At 38.3% G+C, this 23,366-nt stretch overlaps 1 long non-coding RNA gene across 2 annotated transcripts in view; it reads right to left on the bottom strand.

Annotated features, from left to right (window-relative positions):
- Positions 1 to 17,711, bottom strand: part of LOC116574385 — a 44,678-nt gene extending 26,967 nt beyond the window's left edge. Inside the window, exon 1 of one of the 2 annotated variants that reach the window (XR_004279255.1) lies at positions 17,526 to 17,711. This is a non-coding gene — a long non-coding RNA (uncharacterized LOC116574385). Of the gene's footprint in view, positions 1 to 5,562; positions 5,720 to 17,525 lie in introns of those variants that run through there. The other variant, XR_004279256.1, reaches the window with a different exon arrangement.
- Between the last annotated feature and the right edge of the window lie 5,655 nt (positions 17,712 to 23,366).

The raw sequence follows: 23,366 nt of genomic DNA, 5'->3' as shown, positions 1-23,366 counted from the left end.
CCATTATTTAGTGACTCTCTATATAATAATTCCTTACTTAAAGCCTATTTTGTCTGATAATGTATCTGTGTCAGTTTTGTTTTGGTTAACATTTGCTTGGTGTATTTTTTTCCATCCATTAAGCCATTCTACGCTTTTATACTTTAGATGTAAACTAGAATATTTTTAATTTAATCTGATCCTCCCAGTTTGTAACTAGTATGTTTAATCTATTTTTCTTTATAATATTATTGATATACTTGGACTTGCTATCTTTTATTTCTATTGTTCCCATTTTTAGTATTTCTTGACTCTGGGGTAGATTTATTTAATCTGTTCATTTTTGTTTATTTATTTGTTACTTTGTGTTGAACATATCTTGTGGATTGCTTCAGAGCCTTCTGCACTATCTCAGCTCCTGCTGCAGTGACCATTTCTATATGGACTCCAAGAGCTTCACATAGGAGCAACTCAAAAAGCACCTTGCCTCGGCCCTGTGCCATATGCTTCACACTTCCTGCCCTTTAGTTTCTGGGGGTGCCACATACGCAGGTCTAGCCTAGACATTTTAAGGAGAACAGATAGAAGCACCAATGGATAAATTCTTTCCACTGTTTGTTTGCATCAAATGCACTTCTTACAACCTCCAGCTGTATACCTAATGTGAGATTAAGCAACCATTGACTACCAGTGAAAAAGAAAAGGAGAGGAGGAAGAAATTGAAATTAGAAGATCCTGCCTGACTTCTTACAATTCAAAAACTACTGGTAGTGGACAGATGTTGGCAAGTCATGACCCTCCACAGCTTTATTAAGTAGGGACAGTAATGTTTCTTTCTCAAGATACCTTGAATTAAATGTGTAATACAGATAAACCTCTATTTTTGAAGGGTACCTCTAATTTTAATGTGCTATTTCATTATGAAAGAGTGTTATTTAGTACTGGCAGAATAATTGGGGGTGATAAATTATCTCTATGATTTCTAAAGATGATTTTAATGCTGAGGAAAAAGCAAATTATTTCTTCCATGCTAACAACAGCAGACTTTCCACTGGAATTATTCCATTTATTTATGAATTTATTTCTACCTATGCTATGATCGTGGACAGACTACTTAACATCTCTCAGCCTCAGTTTTCTTTTCTCTTCTTTCAAATGGTACCGCCACTGCCACCTACCTTGTATAATTATTGGACAGATGAAGACTAGCTGTTTTTACTACTACTACTACTGTTACTACATAAAATGTGCTGCATGACAACAAAGACTATTGAATCAAGGCATGTTCAGATCAGTCTTGAGTGCTTCCTTAAAGAAGGTCTTAGAAAACACTTAAATCATAACCAGGGAGGGCTTTGGGTTTGGACTGGCCTGTCCCCCTTGCTACCTCTTATACCCCGTTTTGGTAAAAAGGCTGTAAACAAGAGTAAGCGCTGCTGAAAGAAATTTACTATTGAATTCCCCCTGAATCATCTCCCAGCAACAAGGTACAGACTCAGAAATCCCCATAGTTGGGCTACAAGGGACAACACACATGTGAGTAATTGCCAAGACTTAAGTACTGAACCACTCTGGGAAAGTATTATTTATAATTAGTGCCAGTAGGACTAGACACCTATCTGTCTGCTCCAGAGGCATGAGATGCACACGATTTACCTCCCATCCCAGCATTTCATCAAGAAAGAGCAGCAGACACCTCTGTGCTTGAAAAGCACCGCAGAACAACTCCCGGTTGACCCCTGTCCAAGTTTTGAGTTGATGCAAAATTTCCATTTTTCTAGTTTTATCTGTTTTTTTTTTTTTTTTTATGACTGGGATATGTTATCTAGATCTTTGTACTGCTCATATTAATGTGGTCTCTAAACACAAGTCAAAATTCATTCTCTGATCCCAAAAGAGTCTATAACTACTTTAAAGAATTTCTCTCCACCACTTCTTTTTTCAAGGGAATCGAGCTGACAGGCCTGAGTTATTTCAGATAGTTTAGATACAAAATTTTATGCACACATTTGTTTTTATATATACTCACAGGTGTTCACACATATCTTTCATCTCCTTCAAAATTTAGAAGGAATAAAAACACGAGCCTTGAGTAAATCATACAAGATCTACTATCTGTCTGGCACACCCTTTGTTCAGACATGTCTCCTTCCCATGTTTCTCTCCTTGCCTAGTCTATTTTATTCCATTTGAAGAGGCCAGTGTAAGTCTCTTTAGGTTCTGCTCACTAAGGACATTGTACTTTTGTATAACCTGGGAAAGTGATCTGAAAACCAGCATTCTTTCAGGACCTCAGAAGTCCCAGACCATAATAAACTCCACAGAGGAAAGCAACTAGAATGAGGAAACAGACCAATATTTTACTCCCATTTCTATGAGGAAAACTGCCAAGGAAACTTGTTTACACATAAGTCAGTATATCCAGATATGCTTTATGTTTTCTAGGTAGGCTTAATATGGGATTACAAGATGAAAGAAAGCATTGCGGCAGTCAAATTATTTACCAATAAAACAGCACTCAGCCTGAACGTGAATGTACAATTCCAGTGGTGCTATATAGTCTCTTTGGCAACTACATTGCACAGTATCAATCACATTCCTTTATAAATTTAATTTTTAAATGGGGCAATAAATTTACATGGTATAAAAATATCACCATGTTTAACGTTTCCTATTTGTCCTGACATTTTTATTATTCCAAACATAAAGCAGTTTATATGTAAATTGCCATATGCTCTTAAGTTAAACTGATAGGATCTTGTCTGTGAAGGACTCGTCATTTTGTTGTAAATATGTGCAAAAACCCATCATTGCATAAGCAGTTCCAAGAAAAAGAAAAAAGTGTCACATAAAAGTAGCAAACAAACTTTGGGCCCAGCTCAACTGGGTCATGAACAATATTTTGTTTTAGTCTTTGATTATGTTCTAACAATGACTATGTTCCCTGTCATAATTAAATGAAAGCCATTAGTTAATAAAACGTTACTCTTTATCCTAATATTTAGAGATTAAATGTGCAGAATAGGTTGAGCAGAGACTATGTCTTCCACCATGCAACTGTCCCAGCTTCTAAAAATATGCACTCACACATGCACTCACACACATTCACTCACAGTTAAGGCACAAAATAGACAACTAAGGTGTAAAGAATATTTTCTGTATGATAAAATAATTTAACTCAAATTTACTCCTCCCCATCACTGTCATAATAGAGTTTTGTTCATAAAGACTATTTTGTAGAAAAATCCACAATAGCCATATTTTAAGTCACTTAATCATCTATTTATCATATGCTTTATTCCATTATCCAGCACTCTAAACTAATATTTAAATAAATTGCATAGGGTAATAGAACAAATTGCATAACATTAAATTTTTATATATTTAAGGGATCCATGGGAGAGTAGCTATTTAGGATGAGGCAGGAGGATGAAGTAAGCAATGGTATTTAAAAAAACAATTACTGTATCCCAGGAGTGGGCTGCTTCCAAGATCATTTATTCATTCATTCATTAAATGCTTTACTAGCACCTCCTAAGTACCTGGCACTCTTCTAGACACTGGCAATATGGAAGTTGCTATAGACTGTATATTTGGGCCCCTTCAAAATTCATATATTACAATCTAATCACCAGTATGATGGCATTAGGAGACAGGGCCTTTGAGAAGTGGTTAGGTCGCTAGGGCAAAGCCCCCATGAGTGGGATTAGTGTGCTCATAAAAAAGGACCTCAGAAATCCCCCTAGCCCCTTCCACTATGTGAGGACACAGCAAGAAAATGGCCGTCTATGACAGGAAGTGAAACCTCACTGGACAATCTGCTAGCATCTTGGTTTTGGACTTCCCAGCCTCCAGAACTGTGAGAAATAAATGTCTCTTGTTTAAAGACACCCAGTTTGTGGTATTTTTGTTTAAGCAGCTCGAAGGGACTAAGATAGGAGTCAACAAGACCAACAACATTCCTTACATTCTGGCATTAAAGTTTCTTTTTGGCAGCAAAGAAAGTAAATAATCCAGTCATCAGATAGTTATATAATGTCCTGTAGTGGTGAGTGCTGTGAAGAAAACAGAACAGAAGGACAGGATATTCTTAAACAAAATACACCATTACCTCATTTATACTATTAAAATATTATCCTGGCTACCATATAAAGAATAACCTGCACTAAGACAACTATGGAAGCAGGGTGACTGGTTAGGATACTCTCATCTTAGACAAGGCAAGAAATTAGGACAACCTGAATTAGAATGCTTGTGATGAACACAGTAAGAAGGGATCATATGTGGAATCTATTTTGAAGGTAGAGTCAGTGGGATTTGCTAATGGATTGGATGTGGAGTGTGAGAAAAAGAGATGCACCAGGGATGATTTTGAGATTTGGAGACTGAGAAATATTGAGTGCAAGAGGAACCACTGACAGAAATGAGAAACACAAAATTAAAAATTAAATTTTAAAAAACAAAAAAATTTTTAAAATGAGGGACACTGATGGAAGAATGGATGTGAAGGAGAAAAGTCAAGAGTTTTATTGGCCCTGTTAAATTTCAGAAGTCTGTGAGGCAACAGTCAGTCGATCTGTTGAGCAGATAGTTGAAAATGCAAGTCTGAGGTTGAGAGAAAAGTTCAAGATGGAGAAACACATGTTAGCAAGATTAGTGTAGAGATGATATGAAGGCCTCAGAAATGGATGTATCATCTAGGAAATGAAAAGTAGTGTCAGTGGAGTGCTAAGTGCAAGAGCAGAAAATGATGTAAAAAGAAAAGGGAAGAAAACAAATATAGGCAACTCAAAGAACTTTTCTCTGAGAGGGGGACAGAGACGGAAGGATAACTAGATGAGAGGTCAAGGCAGGATTTTTTTTAACGGAGAGTATTATGCCATGATATATGTTTATATAACTGACCCAATAAGGAAGGAAAAAATGATAATGCAAGAGTCCTCAGGTAGGCTAAAAGGGAAGGGATCCAGTGCCTCAAGGTGGAGTTGGCCTAAATTAGGAGAAAGGACATTTATTTCAGTCAATGCAACAAGAGAGAATATAAGGTGCTTCATTTTCATACAGGTTAGTAGATTTGATAGAAGGAAGATGTGAGTTCTTTCTTGATAGCTTCCATTAAAAAAAAGGAAGAAAGGAAAAGAAAAACAAAGTCATTGGTTGAGCACAAGTAGGGAAAAGAAAGAGTTAAATCTGAAGGAGCACAGAGTGTAAAAAGTAGGAGCCAGGAACCAGAGTCACACTTGGGTACAGAGGTGATCAAGACTGGGAACAACACAGAGACTCTGATTCACCTAAGGGAGAGCCCCATAGAGGAGGTGAGTGAGGTACGGAGCACAAGAACCAGAAGCAAGCAGGGATGTCCTAGTGCTCAGAGCCATCAGGAGGTTGTTCAAGGATAAAGGCTTAGCTCTGCTTCCTGTAAGCAAAATTGTGAAAACACTGGAACAGTGTTGGGCCCTACTGATACGCTAAAGACTTAACATAATATCTTTCCCATGAGAAAGAGGCACTATAGCACCACAGAGAATGATGAGGCTTGGGAGTCAGATTTCACCAGGCTCAAACCCAGTCTCAGCAACTCACCCATCAGATGAAGTTGAACTAATTACTTATTTCTTCCGAAAATTAGATTCCTCATTTACAAAGTAAAGATGCTAATATCTCCTTTTGAAGCTTGCTGTGATGATAGATCCTACAGAGTACAAGTAGAACTACTCTTAAGTTAAATGTCTGGATTTCTTTTTAAGCATATCAGTTTAAAAAAATAAATAAATAAACATGTCAGTTTAAACATATGTCTTTTATATCCACTTCCTCCAAAGACCACACTAAAAACAAAAAAGAATAAAAAGAAAATCATAAACCTACAAGGAAAAAGAGAGCAGAAAATGAAAAGACTTTAGGTACCCTGACTTTTAGGAGCTGAAATCTGCACATCTTCCAACAAGAAGCAAGCTGCACCAGTCACAGACCCCCAGAAAGTCTCAGCAATTAGAGACATCAGGTACACACCAACTGGAGGATAGACATGGGGATGAAAAAAAGGTGCAGTGGATGAAATGTCCAAATAACCCATCTCTATTATGTGATGCCAAGTGACCATCCTTCCCCAGCCCCTCAAGGGAGTTTATTAGGGAATCTGAGATCTGGAGAAATAGAATCAGAGAGGCTACAGGCACCAAGGATGTCAGGTTGAAAACAGACAACAGCTCTTCAGCAAGTCCTTAAACCCTTGGTTTCAGATTTCTGGTAATCAAGTTTGTACTCCACCTTTTTGCCCAACAAAAAAAGAAACTCAAGAATGTTTTCCTGAGAAAATCAATCTCCCCAGAGAAAAGACCTACAGATGCTGATATTTTAAAAATACCACTCCTAAAAAATGTATAGGCTAGCCATGAAGTCACTCTTGAAAAACCTTACTCCTTGATAAATCCCAATCATACTCAGAACTTTTAATGGGTCAATTAATTGAACTCAAATAAAAACACAGAGCAAAAGATCATAATCTGAGAAAGCCCTCCAAAATTAAACCTAGAATACCAAAAAAAGAAAGGGGGAAAAAAATGAAATGGAAGGAAAGTTGGAGGAACAAAGACCTTACTGGGTATGGAAGAATACTGAAGAAGGGAAGGGAGGGAAAGAGAGAAGACGACGAATATCCTTAGAGGAATGAAAAGAGAAATTGCACCTATAAAACAAAACCCAAAAGAAAGATGCCGTTTTTATAAAGATCAGGAGAAGGCACTCAGAGACCATGAAATCACCCTAGTAAGTAAAAACTGAGAGTATCTACAGAGAACAAACTGATGGTGGCCAGCGGGGAAAGAGTTAGGAGATGAGCAAATGGGTGAAGGGGAGTGGCAAGTACAGTGCCCCAGTTATGGAATGAACAAGTCAGGGCGATGAAAGGTACAGCACAGGGGCTATAGTCAGTGGGAATATTTAATGTAATTGTGATGTAGTGGAATGGTGGATGGTAGCTGCACTTACAGTGAGCATAGCATAACGTATAGAGTTGTACAGTCACTATGTTGTACACTTAAAACCAATATGACATGTGTCAACTATACTCAGTAAAATACAAATAACATTTGTAGTAGTAGTAGTAGTAATAATAATAATAATAACTGTGAGTATCTAAAGAGATATCAATAGAAGAACTAGAAGACAAGTTTGAAGTCACATTCAAAAACCTAAGACAAAAATCAAGGTGATGGATAATGAGACAGAAGGAATAAATTTTTTAAAAAATTGAGAGATTAGGCTAGGAGGTCCCATAACCAAATAATGAAGTTCTGAAGATGGAAAACAAAGACAATAAAGAAGGGAAATTATCAAAGAAATAATTAAAGGACATTTGTCAGAATTGAAGAAACAGGAACCTTCAGATGGGAAGGGTCAACAAGAATCTAGCACAATAAATGAAAAAGTCCCTCACATCATAAAATTTCAGAACACCTAAGAAATCAGTAGATTTCACAAGTTCCCAGAAAGAAGACCATTTATATATGAATAAACAAACATCAAAATGCATTAGGTTTCTCAACAGCAAAATTAGAAACTAAGAAACAGAGGAATCGCTCTAAAATTCTAAGGCATGATTATTTCAAACCCCATATGTTAATAATACCCACTCAAATTATCAAGCAAGAGTGAGAGTAGGATAAAAATATTTTCAACCATACAACTTCCCAAATCATTTATTTCCCATGTACACTTTCCCACAAATTACGGATATACCCTCCACTAACATGAGAGAGAGTACATCAGGAAAGAAGAATGGGGTCCAGGAATTAGAGGATCAATCATAAGAGAATAAAAGATAATCTCAGGCAGACAACAAAGACAGGACCCAAGGAATGATGATATTATACCAGGCAAGAGAATTCCCAGGCTGAAGTCAGTAGATGAAGGGCTGCAGGAGGGATGTCAGAGGGGAAGCCAGGGGAAGAAGGACTTGCTAGATCATCGGATACATGTGATCACTCTAAAGAGTAGATTAGGAAAAATTCATGAAAATAACAGAAAAATTAGCAAGAGAAAAACTGACAATTATTAGTACTAGGAAAATAATTTTAATTGGAAAAGAAAACTTACCATAGTACACTATGTTGTCCAGCAGTAAAAAACAAAAACTTGCATTGTCAGAACAATGTAAACACTAAAGTTTTTAAATGAAAAATTATGACATAATTATACTGAAGGAGAGTAATATAACTCTATTGGTATGGACAGAGGGGAGAGTAAAGAGAAATATATCTTCATCTACCACAGTAGCAAGTCAATTGATGTTTCTAAAATTGATAAATCAATTTAAAGTTGACTAAACCGATTTGGGTAAATAGCAATATAAGCATATTATCTAGAAATACAGAGGTAAAAACCATAAAAAACAATTAAAAGACTTCAAGGTAGCTGTCTCTGGGGAGCATGACTGAGGGGTAAGAAAGAATACAGTAGAGGGCTGTCATATTTGCTGTTAAGCCTTCATTAAAAGCCCTGACATTTTAAATTGTGTGTATTCTTTTGATAAAAATAGAAAATAATTTTTTGAGATTAATATTCCTTTCCAACCATTCCATTCCTTTCTCTTTTCTTTTTCTTAAGTTCTAAATGCCCATAAACACTACCTTTATAATGAACAACACAGGGCAAGGGGGCAGTCATCGTAATGGTGATCTCGATAGGTGTACACCAAATGTTTGTTGAGCTGGAATGGGAATTATCTGCTCTTTTAAGATTGATGTCATATGTAAGATACTTAAATTCATCTCTTTATTTTCAAAAGACAGAATTAGGTAGACATGAAAATTTCTACATTCCAAGTTAAGTTTTTCACATAATCAGGTTCTGAAATATAATTACAACCTCAATTCTAAAACTGGGTCTATATGACACTTAACCACTCAGTTAAAAAATAAGAAAACAGAAAAACAAAAATCCTGAACATTTTCACAAAAGCAATAATACCATAAGGACAAAACTCACTAATACCTATTTATAGAATTCCATAGAAGGTTATTTTTATGAATCAATACAACCAAAAAGAGAGATCTTTTTTTCTCTTCAAAGGGGGCAGGGCAGGGAGAGCTCAACAACATCATGAAATAAAATAAAGAATAAAGCAATAAGTCCAGGGTCCGAAATGTTATTTCCTTAAATTTGAAAATATAAAATGCCTTTTGTGTCTTACAATTAATCAGAATAACCTACACTCAGATGCTAGAAAATACCTGTCCATTCTTCCCACAAAGAAAAAAAGTCCATCTTTACCCAACATCCTCCCTAGATGGGGTTTTCGCATTGTTTTGCTTTTTGTTTAGGATGCTAAATAGCACTGAAAATTGATAATAAATCAAGCCAGTCTAATATACAGTCTCAAAGTTAACTGACGTTACATTAAACAGATGATCAACCATCAAAATTACTACAGCAGTGTTTATTTTCCAGATCATATTTTGTAGTCTTTGAAATGTCAAGTATGCATTCCCACTGAGAGGCAAATGTGCATATACATATGCAAGGATGTCATCAACATGGAGAAGATTGAAAGCAAATTTACAAGGATTCATTACAGAACTAATCCTTCCTAAAATTCTGATTAAACAAGGGACTGACAGGTTGCTTGATTCTGGGGGATTCGAGTGATTGATTACTGACATTGGAACTAGAGCTCCTTATTGTCTGACTGAAGAGAATTTCAGATGTGAAAGTCTGTGGCCTCCAAATAAAGAACGTTCATTTACATTGTGCTTTGTGGAAATCAACATTATATAGTCTCTGACGACCTATCAACAGACTGAGAGCTGTCACCTGAAGAGCTATATTCCTTTTTATCACATGAAAGAGCAAAGGGCCACAAACGTGTTCATTAATGAGTCTAAAAGTTCTCAAAAAATATAAACCTTTCAGAGTAGTGATGGGAAATATTATACTAGACTTCCATGCCAAACACTCATCCCAAGCATTTAAACTTGCCTTTGCTTTCTGGCTGAGCCAACCTCCCACCCAACCTACCCCAAACACACACACTTTAAAAAGTATCTATGACCCTGCAATTGCACTACGGGGTATTTACCCCAAAGATACAGATGTAGTGAAAAAAAGGGCCAGCTATCCCCCAATGTTCATAGCAGCAATGGCCACAGCTGCCAAACTGTGGAATGAACCAAGATGTCCTTCAACAGACGAATGGATAAAGAAGATATTATCCATATATACAATGGAGTATTATGCCTCCATCAGAAAGGATGGGACTGAAGGAAATTATACTGAGTGAAATAAGTCAAGCAGAGAGGGTCAATTACCATATGGTTTCACTTACTAGTGGAGCATAAGGAATAACACGGAAGACATTGGGAGATGGAGAGGAGAAGGGAGTTGGGGGAAATCAGAGGGGGAGACAAACCATGAGAGACTGTAGACTCTGAAAAACAAACTGAAGGTTTGGGAGGGGGTTGGGTGAGCCTGGTGGTGGGTAGTATGGAGGGCACATATTTTAAGGAGCACCGGGTGTGGTGCATAAACAATGAATCTTGGAACACTGAAAAAAAAAAAAAAAAACTAAAAAATTTTTTAAAAGTATCTGTAAATGTGTTTAGTCATGACGCTCAAGTGACTGACTTCTGGCAGTGGCCCTCTTGTCACAAAAATACCAAGGCACTAAGTGGGAACAATGTCTTTCCTTCGGACTCTTTGTGCCTTTGTCTTACACTATGTCTGGGGACAATAGCACAGGTTTCCCTCTTTAAAGGGGTCACAGTTTATGCACAGAAACAATAGCCAAAGGGACAACTGCAGATAACGGTTGAGTGAGAGAAGAAAGCATGAAGGAGGGAGCCGGGGGAAGGAAGGTGCTCACTGCTCACTGCATCCATTTGAGGCAACAGGTAAGCTTGGCCTTGAAGGTTAGAGGAGGAACAGCATCAGCAGAAGCTAAGAGCAACATTCCAGTCCAAGAGACAGCATCTGAATACAAAGGCACTGCCTGCAAGCACAGGGTTTTCAGGAATTATAAGTGGGTTCCCTATAGCTGAGACCAGAATGCACTGTAGCAAAGGTAAGGGATGGGGCTGAAAAGACAAGTTTCAGGAATAAATTAGAAAGGGTCTAGAATGCTGAGCTAAGAGCCTTGGCTTTTTCTCTTGTAGGCAATAAAGAACCATTCAGAATTTCTAAGTAAGAGAATATAGTCCTATAAGTTTCAAAATTAATCTGCTCCTTCATGTTTTACCAAAAATTCACCTAAGAAGACCCTGAAAAGGCTCTTATCTCCATTTTAGAGTTGAAAGGAGGATTCACTCACCAGCATAGATTCCCATAGGGCCTCAGATCAAGTGCCTATAAAAGGAGAGAAAACATCTCCTCTGTATTTTATGCCCCCTCTAATTCTGCCCTAAGCAAGGGGGCCTTCAGTGCATGCTAAATCTATCCCGAGAATTTCCTAAAGTAATCTGCAACCTCAAGTCTCCTACAAATAATATTCACCGAAAGAAACTTTCAGAAGCCTCTCTTCATTCTATATATTGCTTCATTTTTTAGGACTGATGTCTCCTCTTTAAAAAAATTCAATGTATTTGGATTTTTTGCCCTTTCACCAAACCCGGTGTGTGGTTTTATGTCCTGACAAAACCTCCCTCCCTTTGCACTGCACCACAGAAGCCGAACACTTGACTCGGGTCACCTCTTCAAGTTAAGACCATTTTCTTGCATTCCTTTGAAAGGGGAGCCTTTTTAAAAGCATAGTAAGTGCTCGATAAATGGTGACTCTTGGACTGATAAATACCAACTGCTAATTTCTAAGCAGACTGGAAGAGCAGCAGATCTCCAGACAAGACCACATTCCCAGGACTGATCTAACCAGAGAACACAAAACCAATCAGCACTAGAATTAGCCTTAGCTGAACTGCTGGTTAGAGATGGTTCCTTGAAGAACTAAGCTGCACAGTGCCAGATGGACAGATGTAGTTTATTCAGAAATTTCTCCAAAGAGCCGCAGGCTCAAAGTTGCTACTGGGGCTCAGGAGAGGCAGTCCAGACCTGCAGGCCACTGGCCTGAGGCCAATGCACACCACAGTTATAGCCTGGGCTACTTACATTGCAAATAAGTAGTGGGAGCAGAGGTCTACCTCCTGCCCTGCACCAGAATCCCCCACGCAGCCCTTCTGAATCAGCTGACACCTGTTAACACTGACCCTAGGCACCATGTTGATGGAGGTGCTCTATGGGTACCTTCAACACCTACAGATATGGCCATGCCATCAATCAAAACATTATTTTTTCAAAAATTTTGCCTTTACAATTTATTTTTAAGATTATTTTTCAGCTGTGTTATTCAGAATTAAACTACTTTCTAAAGCACCGTTATATTTACCCCATACATAGCTCTTATGTTAAATATTGTCCCCATTCTAGAGATGAGGAAAATGTATCTCTGAGAAGCTGAGTGCCTTGCCCATCACACAGCTTTTAAGCCGTGCAGCCAGAGCCACCTTCCAGATTTTTCTGTTCCCTTTGGCGAATGCTCTTTCCCCCATGCCACACTAACTCATGAGGCTTGCTGAGACAAGTGCAATCAGTGAGCAATTCAGGGAAGATTGAGGATTATCTCCTGGAGATTCAGGTGTGTAACCAAGTCCTGGTAGAGAGGAGGGGCGGAGAGGGTGAGAGACAGAGAGGAGAAGGAGGAAGACAGAGGAAGAGAAGAGCAGTGGAGGAAGGGGCCACTTCCACCCGCCAAGCAGACCTGTAGACAGACTGACACAATATTTACAACAGGTTTCATAAGTAGACCTATGTCCAGCTTATACAAATGTGTGGAGCATTCATCTTTTGGTTTTAGAGAGGCTTTTGTCAAACTGCTCTGGGTATGGAGTCCCTCTCTCTGCTGCCGAACATTGCTGCCCTATGTGCCCGGATGGTCATCTCTGACACAGAGGCAGCAAATTCCGGAGGCATTAGAACACTCCAGGCCAGGAGGCCGCTTAAAGCCTTGAGTGTTGTGCCCTGGTAAGGGGGTTTAAGACGGCAAAGAGAGGCATTAAATTTACCTTGACTATCAACTTCCTTCGCTATAGAATCTCGTTTTGCTTTCTTAAATTCTTGATTATGATTTAGCCACTATTTTTCCTGCCTTTCCTTAGAACCCATGTCTTCTTTGAATGTTGTACCCAGAATTTTTTTTTTTTTCAAGGACAGCCTGACTGCGGAAATATTTTATTGAAATACAATAAGAAAGACAATCCCTAATTGCCCCTCACATAATAGAGCTTCTGGGGACCAACCTTAAAAACATCAAATTGCAAATTGTAGGCCTTTTGATTACTGAAGTATAATAATTAAATTATAGAAATTTCCTTAACTGTAGGGTTGAAAGGAACAAAATAACTGGCAATTGGTCTCACCAGAGTAAATAATGTCCTTCTTTTTATTTACATTTGGCTTTCCTATAAACTGCCTACTGGGTTGTGTGGAACTAAGAGGCCAGCAAAAAACTGAATCCCCATCCATCAGTATTAATCTCACACTTTACTGTGGCTCCATCCATTTATCTTTCCGACACAAATTAGAAATTCAAGAGTTTTAACAAATGAGCCTGCAAATGTAAACTTATTAGGCCATATATTTTTACTACACACTGTGCAGTGCCCTCCACAAAGCTGTCCCTTCAGAGAGCATTTTCCTATTTTGTGTTATTGATGGCAGCTAACTAATCACATTTTTAATGTTGTCTTTGGGGAGGGCTGTTTGAGTGAATGTGCAAGCTAAACTACCCAGAATAAATCTACCTTATTAAATGCTTGAAATTATGTGTCTTTTACGATAAAGAAACTCCCGAGCATTGTTACATTTGCTAACCTTCTTTCTGCAGGAATCAAAAGACTGGGATTAATTAAAATAATACATCAAAACTGGGGTGTTGTACAGAATGTGTCTATGTGTGAGGAAAGGCCAAGAAAAATTGGTTAATTGGTCTCTTCATCCCTATTCACTCCCCTCCATCTAAATAGCTTTAAGTGTTGCTTTCTAAACTGGAACTACAATCACATGAGCTGAGGCTCAGACAATGGCTGGTCCCCATCCCTAGCTCCACCCCAGGAAATTCCTTCTGGTTTACATAGAGCCTTTCTGATTAACAAAGAACTCCAAAAGATTCGTCCCTAGAACTAGGTGCTCTTAAACCTAGTGTACACAAAGTATAAATTGTGGCCCCAATGTTGTAATTCATCTAAACAAAGATGTCCTGATTTAAATGCCCCTGAACAGAGTCATTTATTAGAAGTATCAAAAGAAAACGTCTGCATGTCAACACTTCTCTCAAAGCCCAGGACCTCCTTTCCTTTGGGTATGGTAAGCAATCTAATGATGGGGTTCCCTCCATACTGTGTACAATCATTTCATTATTCTGAGGTGGTTTAATTACTGGCCAGTCCCTTATTACTGAGCTCAAGTGCTAACCTGAGCCCTGAGTGCATCTGATTTTCACTTCTTTGCATTGAAAGTTTTGCACTCTCAGAAGCAAATGCATACATGGCCATGATTCTGGCTTGTCACATAAATTTCAGGGATAATAAATGATGCTTAAGCTTGAATAAAAGGAATGGAGATCATCTAGGAACTAGAGCTCTTCAACAGTATGAGTGATAGAGACTTTGCAGGCTGTCATCAATGCATGCACTTCAGGATATAAAGAGACAGAATAGAAATTTACCTAAAGGGGAAAAAAATGCATGCAAAGTGGGAGGTGATAAAGCAAGAACTCAATTTTTTGCAGATTATTTTCCAATTACTTGATTGTGCCACTTGAGATGTATGGTTTTGTGAAACTGACATTTAAACACAATAAGCATATGCTCTTTGTAGAAATTAAAGTCACAAGCATTTCAAGGCTGTGTAATAGATGGCTTTAGTGTCCCCCTGCAATCAGAGTTCTCTATTACTTAGCTTGGAGGGGAAACATAAACTTGATTAGTGCTTAACTAGAGTGTAATGGCTGATAAATTGGTCTTAATGTTTCAAAACTAGACAACTATGCTAAGGTTGCCTAGAATTTATTTCTTGACTACACAGATACACTCATTTTTCTCACTCAGTCACAGGAATCAACAATTTAAGGATGCACCAGCTCTCTTGAAGTGTACTTCTTACTTGTCTTGGATTACTTAAAGATTTAGCTGCTCTCTCTAGCAAAGGTGCAATCCCAAAAGAGGTAAGTTCTGATGAATTAAAAAGAAAGTCCTGGTTGGCAAAGGTGAAACATGCTGGGAAAGCATTCCACATCAGAACCGGGTTTGAAAAATGCAAGGTGCTTATTTAGTCACTCAGCAAACACTTTCTGAGCACCTACTAAGAGCTAGGACCTGTTCAGGTGCTGGAGAGACAAAATTAAGGACTCCTGCCATCAAGGAGCTGGTGGAGAAGATAGCCATGTAAGCCAGGTAACTAAACATGGTAAGGGCTATTACAGAAACATACACCAAGAGTTTGGCAGCTCAAATAATCACCAAAGAAATGTCTCTGCCTATCAAATTTATATTTGATACAATGCCTAGAATCTAAATTACACTTGCTTCCATTGCATTCACATGGGGGAAAGAAAATCCATTCTGCTGTTAATGTTAATGGCAACAACATTCACATTTTAAAGCTACACTGTTACCTTCATTGTGGAACAGGTGGAAGTCCCCACTACAGAAGAGCTTCTAAAAAGTTGAGTTTACACAGTAAATAAATATTCATTTCAATATTTCAAACAGTACATACTAAGGGATATTTACACTTAAAGAGCAACCTGCAATTAATCCTTTATTTAAGCAAAGAACACTTTTGCAATTTGAACAGTCCCTGTGTTTATTTGCAGTATAAGCCTGGATTTTCATATATTAGGTTTGAATCACAAAAATCTTAGTGATGGGTCTTGAGGCAACATTCTGTATTATCTTCTTAGACCATGACACTCTCTTGCTTGCAATGAACAGAACAAAAAGCATTAAAAGCACTAATCCCTCTTGCCCTCAGGATAAGATCCAAACTCTTTAACCTTTCATGGATCTGGTTCCCCTTAATCCTCCAGTCTCCAGTAGAGTGACATAAAATAGTGGGATCTCTGTCACTCTAGTTTCCTGAGTGACTGTATGGGACAGAAACACCTCTCACCCCACCACTGTCACTTCCAATCATATTAGATATATAATGTGAGCTATAAATAAATGAAACATTTTTCTCAAACTCTTGGATTTAAGAGTTGTTTCTTACAACAGCGTGGCCTAGTCTCAGCCCTCAGCCTTTTGGCAGCTATGGGTTCAGTGTGACCTAGAAGACTGCTTTCCACACCTAAGCCCTTGACTGCCACAATTTTTGCATACCTGAATACTATTTTTATTTAAATCAATTTAAGGGTGCCTGGGTGGCTCAGTAGGTTAAGCCTCTGCCTTCCACTCAGGTCATGATCTCAAGGTCCTGGAATCGAGCCCCGCATTGGGCTCTCTACTCAGCAGGGAGCCTGCTTCCCCTTCTCTCTCTGCCTGCCTCTCTGCCTACTTGTGATCTCTCTCTCTCTCTGTCAAGTAAATAAATAAAATCTTAAAAATAAAATAAAGTAAAACTACATATTACTGGTGTAAGTGGGAAGTAGAAACTATACAAACCATAACTCTTAAAACAAGATATTTATGCACTGCATTAAAATTGGTAATGTACCACTACTGAAGATCTAACACACTTTTAGAAATACTAGTAAGAAAGGCATAGGCCTTGATGTGTAACAAAATTGGGCATCATCCACCACCTACAGTGTTTCAGGTGATTTAACTGACCTCTCCGAAGCTGATATTTTATCTATTTTAAAACATGGAAAACAATTACATAAGATTAATTTGAACATTAAGTGGGAAATGTATGTGAAATTCCAAGAACATATTTTTTAAGTGCACAATTTCTGTTTTTTAGTACACTAGCTCATTTTTAAATTGCCAGAGATATTAGAGGTTATCGCTATTATAATCGGTTTCATGTAGTCACTAGATCATGAGCTCCTTAAGGTACGATGCTTATTCTTCTCTGAATCCTCAAACCTAGTATTGTCCTTTTGGGGGGAGGGGTCAATATACATAGTATTTGTTTTTTGTTTTCCATCCCCTGATTCCATATAGAATCAAGTGATCAATTAAATAGCTTTTCAAGTTTCCGCTGTACACCACTCTGACAAAGCAGTGCCTGATTCCCGCCTATAGGCTATTCAAGAGTTCTCATGTTCACAAACTTCTCTGTTCTCCAGAATGATCTGGATCTTGTCTTTCAGTTCAATGATTTGCTAATCAGTATAATCCATAGCAGAAAGGATCTCAAGTTTGAAAATCTGATGCACATAATTATAATAGAAGAGAAAGCCAGGTTTTACACTGAGAAACGACAGGACCCATGACACTCAGATATTCAGAGCATAAATTACGGCTCACCTTTCCTGGAGACAGCCAGGTTCCATTTCGCAGCAGCTAAGCACACAGAATCTAAAATTAGAGAGACTTGGGTTTCAACCTTGAACCCACCTTGGGCAAGTTAAAAATCCTCTCTATCCTTAGTTTCCTCATCTGTAAATGGCCTTATTAATAGCAGTCTCCTCTTAGGGTTGTCAAAAGGGCTAAAGAGAGATGCACAGAGCTTACACGGGTTCAGAACAGGCAGTGGCACACAGCAAAACTTACTATTCTTTTTCAAAAGATGTTACTTATTTAAGAGAGAGAGAAAGCAAGAGACAGAGCATGCATGAGGGGGTGGTGCGAGAGGGGCGGGAGGAGAAGCAGGCTCCCGGCTGAGCAGGGACCCGGACAGACAGCGGGGCTCAATCCCACCAGGACCCTCAGATCATGACCTGAGCCAAAGGAAAATGCTTAACCGACTGAGCCATTCAGGTGCCCCAGCAAAAGTTCATTAAATGTCAGCTGTTATTACTATCTTTTGTACACATGATTATTACGATTGCAAAACTATATAACTGACAAAGTATAAGGACTCATGCATTGAACCACTGTAAAATTTTTAGGTAACTGAAGAGAGACCTTTTAGGCATCCTACAACTGCTTTTTTGTTAATATTTTTTTCAACTCATTATGCTGTGGTTAAAAAAAAAAAAATAAAGTCCAACAAAGGTTTCTCTCTTACTCTCCCAGACAACAGATGACGGACAACACTCCAGGGTAGCTCATTTCCATGGGCTGCCTTCATTCTCACCTGCTTTAGCCATAAGGCATCTCCACACCAACACGCATGTCCATGGCTGATGGCAGTGAACGGGATGAGCTTGGCCACAGCAACCTGCATAGCATACCTGTCCTCAGGGCAGCAGGTGGAGAAAAGCCACCCACCCATCTGCTGGAAGGTAAAGGAGAACCAGACAGTGGAGAGGAGGAGTGCTAATGCCCACCACAGCTGTGGATGAGTATAATAATCATTTGTGCAGTGACTGGGTCTTGGCTGTTACAATTTTCAAAACTCTTAATGAAAAGCTACCATTACATTAAGAAATCCAATTGGGACGCCTGGGTGGCTCAGTTGGTTGGACGACTGCCTTCGGCTCAGGTCATGATCCTGGAGTCCCGGGATCGAGTCCCACATCGGGCTCCCAGCTCCATGGGGAGTCTGCTTCTCCCTCTGACCTTCTCCTCGCTCATGTTCTCTCTCACTGTCTCTCTCTCAAATAAATAAATAAAATCTTTAAAAAAAAAATTAAAATTAAAAAATTAAAAAAAAGAAATCCAATAAAACACTTAACAAAATTCCAAACCAGAGGCTGAGGGCAAAAGAATGTTGTTCAAACATTTTTAATTCACACAAAATTTCGTGGATTTATGGTAGTTTTTTTTCCCACTCTAAGCTCTGATCTTACCTCGTGCGAGATAAAGGGGGTTCCCTCTCTTTGTTGTCCACAAAGCAGCAAAAAAGGAACCTAGTTCTCAGATCCAAGGAAATGTGGGATTTGGACTGTAGTCAGTATGATCATGTGATTTGCATCGGGCAGGGGAACAACCAACAATTACCTTCCCATAGGAAAGAGGTGTTCCTGGAGCGCCTGTGGGTGGCTCAGTCAGTTAAGCATCTGCCTTCAGCTTAGGTCATGATCCCAGAGTCTTGGGATAGCCCTGCACGGAGCCCCGATCCCCACAAGGAGCCCCAGACGGAGATTCCTGCTCAGCAGGAAGCCTGCCTCTGCCTCTCCCACTCCTCATACATGTGGTCCCTCTCTTGCTGTGTGTGTCTCTCTCTCTGTCAAATATATAAATTAAGTCTTTAAAAAATAAAAATAAAGAGGTGCCCCTGTTTTACTGACTCCTTTCAGTTTTCCTCTCTTTTCTTGAAATATAATAATCTTCTTCTAATTCTCCTGCTTGCTCAAGCTATCTCCCTAGTTTGCTTTTTTTTCTTTCACTGTCAGCCTACGAAAACGAGTTACATCCCCTGACTCTTGTTCATTATTTCTATTTCCTCCTTCGATGTAACTTTTGAATTTGATCTCCAAACCTGCGTCTCCAATCTCAATCATCCAGCCCGCTACATAGCCGTCACATCACTGGACTATCTAACTTCACAGATTCAGAATTGCATGCAGCATTTCTGCCCAAGCTAGCTCTCTCAGTTTCATTATTTTAGTTAATATTCTGCCCAAGTTTGAATTGTCAATAAATTTTGATTTCTTCATCTTTCCTGGCTTTAAATTTTATCTGGTCCCAGGCCTATTTAATTCTTTTCATGAAATCTTTGTTTTGCATGCGCCTCCCTTTCCATTCTTTACCATCATGATACCCAGTACTTCACACCAGGACCACTGAAACCATCTTCTAACTGATCTCCTTTTCTCCAGGCTTTTCTATCTCTGGATTTTAGCATGCCATCTGCACAACCATCCCACACCTTACTTTTGTTAGGTTGACCTCCAGGAAAGGGGAGAAGACCCTTCTATAACTTACCACTACACGTAGTATGAACACTACCTCCTTTTCATGGGTGGAACTTTTATCATGGGCATGATTCCCTCCCAAATAAAATCAAAGCACTCGCTGATTTTAGGAGAGATCATATACTTTCTCTGTCTCTGACTTTCCCCATGAATGCACTGTCCCTGCCTAGCTGGATATAAACTCCCATCTTCAAATCCCACTTGTCATTTAAAACCTAGAACCAATGCCTCCATAAACTCTTCCTGGACCATGTACACATAATCTGTGTACAAGGAGTCAAAAAGCAGCATCCCACAGAATGACACTCAGATGTATTTTGTTAAGTCAACATTGTGTTGTTGCCATCATTTAGGTTATATTTTAATACTCTTAGGGACTACATACACTCTTCAGTTTCCTTACCGCTTGATTTTGAGAACCATGGTCTATGCTATGTCATGCTGATGGCATTATTTCATAATCTTTGTCTATGGTTTGTAAAAATAAGTTTTGTTTATTTTTCCAACTTGTGAATTTCCTAAGGTCAGAGAAGTGTTTCTATACAATTAATATTTTATTTTTTTAAAGACTTAATTTATTTGTTTACAGAGACACAGCAAGACAGGGACCACAAGCAGGGGGGAGTGGGAGAGGCAGAAGCAGGCTCCCTGCTGAGCAAGGAGCCCAATGCATGGCTCAATCCCAGGACCCTGGGATCATGACCTGAGCTGAAGGCAATTACTTGACCTATTGAGCCACCCAGGCACCTCACAATTAAAATTTTAAAAAGGGCAAGATGAAAAAGCACTTTGTACACATAATTAGCCAAAGAGTTATTGGCCACCATGTCTCTTTTACTCCAAATTCTGCGAGTACCAACACCAGGAGGGTATCTTTGAGCCATGCAGGAACCAAAATGGTTTTATTACGGGGGAAGAAAAATCGTTCCGTAAACGTCTTCTCTCCTCTTTTCCTATTCCCCACCCAACTGATAACTTTTATTTTTATATAAATTCACAGATCTCCTCAGCATTTTATCCCAGTTGAAGTTTAATATTAAAACAAAAACTTTTGCATGCAAAAGCATCCATTTGAGACCTCTTCAAATCCCAAATAAGAGTAGTTGTTGAAGCAACTAGATCCAATATAAAGAAATGAGCAAAAATGATTTTAAAGGAAAAACATATGGAAATTCGGAGAGAGAAAAAGAATCTCGGTGTTTGCAATGGTTTGGAAATAAAAGAGGAAAAATATTTGCAGGAAATAGTTTGAAAAAAGAGCAAAAGTAGGAACAGAGTAGTGACCGAAAAAGTAAATTAACTAGTAATTATTAAGTATCTAAAGCCAGTCAAGATTTCACACACCTCATATGACATGTGACTTGTATGTCACAGTGACCATTCGAGTTTGGTATGGTTGTTCTTAGAGGAATTGAAGTTCACAGAATTTACCTGAGGCTATTCAACCCATAAGTAATAACATCATGATTCAAACCGGATCTGTCTGACTCGAAGCCTGCATTCTTGGAACTAAGCTGCACAGCCTCCTAGTAAAATAAAATAGAAATCGTAGGCTTCGTAGATGAACAATTGGTCTAGCAGTTTATTTTAATTAATAAAACTTCTAACTTGATTCAAAAAGAAGTAGAAGCCACAGAAGAAAAATTCTAACGGTCATAAGAAAAACAATGATTAAGAAGGAGTTATCCTAGTGTGAAATGAGTAAGAAGTGAGCGACAAGCATCGAAGCTGCAAGAGAAGACCACAGCAAAAGTTGGGGAGTCCTTGACCTTCGACAGGACTTGGTAGTGATGAGCACACACAGGCAGGAAATACTAGCAAGACCAACACAAGTGAGGGTCGAGATCAAACTTAACATTTTAAAGTGTTCAGACTTTTTGGATGAGGATTTTGCAATATAATTCAATATCCATTAAAATTTTCATGCCTTATGAAACAGAATCTCATCCTCTGGAAACTTAAATCAGCGGAACAATACAAAATGCGGGGTGCTGGAGGGAGGAGAGGCTGAATGAACAGAGATCCGCCATAGCTGTGTTCATGTATTTTAAAAAAACTACTAATAATATGAATATCCAATAGCTTGGGGAAATATTTGGGTAAACTATGTATATTATATAAGCCATTAAAATGCTAAATGTGATTGCTTAGAAATCTTGGGAAATTATTTAAAATAGGTCAAAAGCAAAAAGAAAAGCATTAATCTTGTATGCGCTGTAGTAATAGCTACTATTCTTGAGCTATTCTGATCTAAAAGCATCACACGCATGATCTCATATAAATCTAATAACTTCTCTATGAGGAAGGTGTTATTATAATCTCTGTTATGTAAAAGAGAAGTCTGGAGGTAACAACCAGTTATACCCCAGGTCACACAGTACTGAGTGCATGAGATAGGTTTCCAACCAATGTAGTCTGGCTCTAAGGCCCAGACAATTAACAACCACAGTGTTAATGCCGCCTGCATAATTATAAGATCTGTAATTAAATGAATGCAAAAATGAAATATATGTGGATAAAGACTAAGAAATATTACTGAAGAGGAATTAGCACAACCTCGAAGTAGAATGAAAGTAGACAATGGAGTATATTTAATTTATTATCTTCCTAATCCACAGTCTGTACTAACTGTCATAATAAGAGATCTCTCTGGTAAAGATTTCATTCAATCCTTTCTGGAGGGTTAAATTAATTCTGTAGTCCTTTCCGGATTTTTGGTTTGGAGACACTGAAATCTCATAATACTGTTCATATGTAACTAGTCACATCTAGTTGAAATTTATACATACAGTTTCACAGATACTTCGCCCACAAAAGAAACTACAATGGCATAAAAATAGTGAAGTATAAACAAAATGTAGTAGGAATAAAATTATTCCTCCAGCTCTGTCAAAAACAAAAGTTAAACCCTTAAATTTATCATGTATGTTTTAAAGTAGTGAGCAATTCATACCATAACCTAATTTCTTTGAACTAAAATGTGATTAAACATTGTAAAGAGATTAGTGTACCTTCAAATTTTCAAGTTAGATTTAATCCCTCAGCATCTTAAGGGGGTTATGACAAAGGGAACGCCGCTGTTTTCTTTAGGATAGGACTGTATAAAATTATATATATTCAAATACTTCTTCAATTAGTCCATGTCTTATGACCTACTAAAAATAAATCTCAAAGGAATACTGTAATACATGATGTTACATCCAACTTTTGCAAACCGCAAACTGTCACTGTAATGTCACGTTTCATTTCAACACAATTTCAAGACTATAACACTCCAATTCTCAAAGGTAATTTAAGCTGTATTCAACTTTAAAAGGTTTCAACTTTAGTTAATGCCATCTTCGTTGTGGCTTGAAGATTACATAACCTAAAATACTAGGGACAAGTTAACACAGTAAAGCAATCAGAGGTTTTGTTCTTAACAAAAGAGACATTT

This window comes from Mustela erminea, chromosome 15, assembly GCF_009829155.1.
Source record: "Mustela erminea isolate mMusErm1 chromosome 15, mMusErm1.Pri, whole genome shotgun sequence".
Taxonomy (NCBI): domain Eukaryota; kingdom Metazoa; phylum Chordata; class Mammalia; order Carnivora; family Mustelidae; genus Mustela; species Mustela erminea.
The sequence above is the reverse complement of the archived record's forward strand: the minus strand, read 5'-3'. Positions and strand labels throughout refer to the sequence as shown.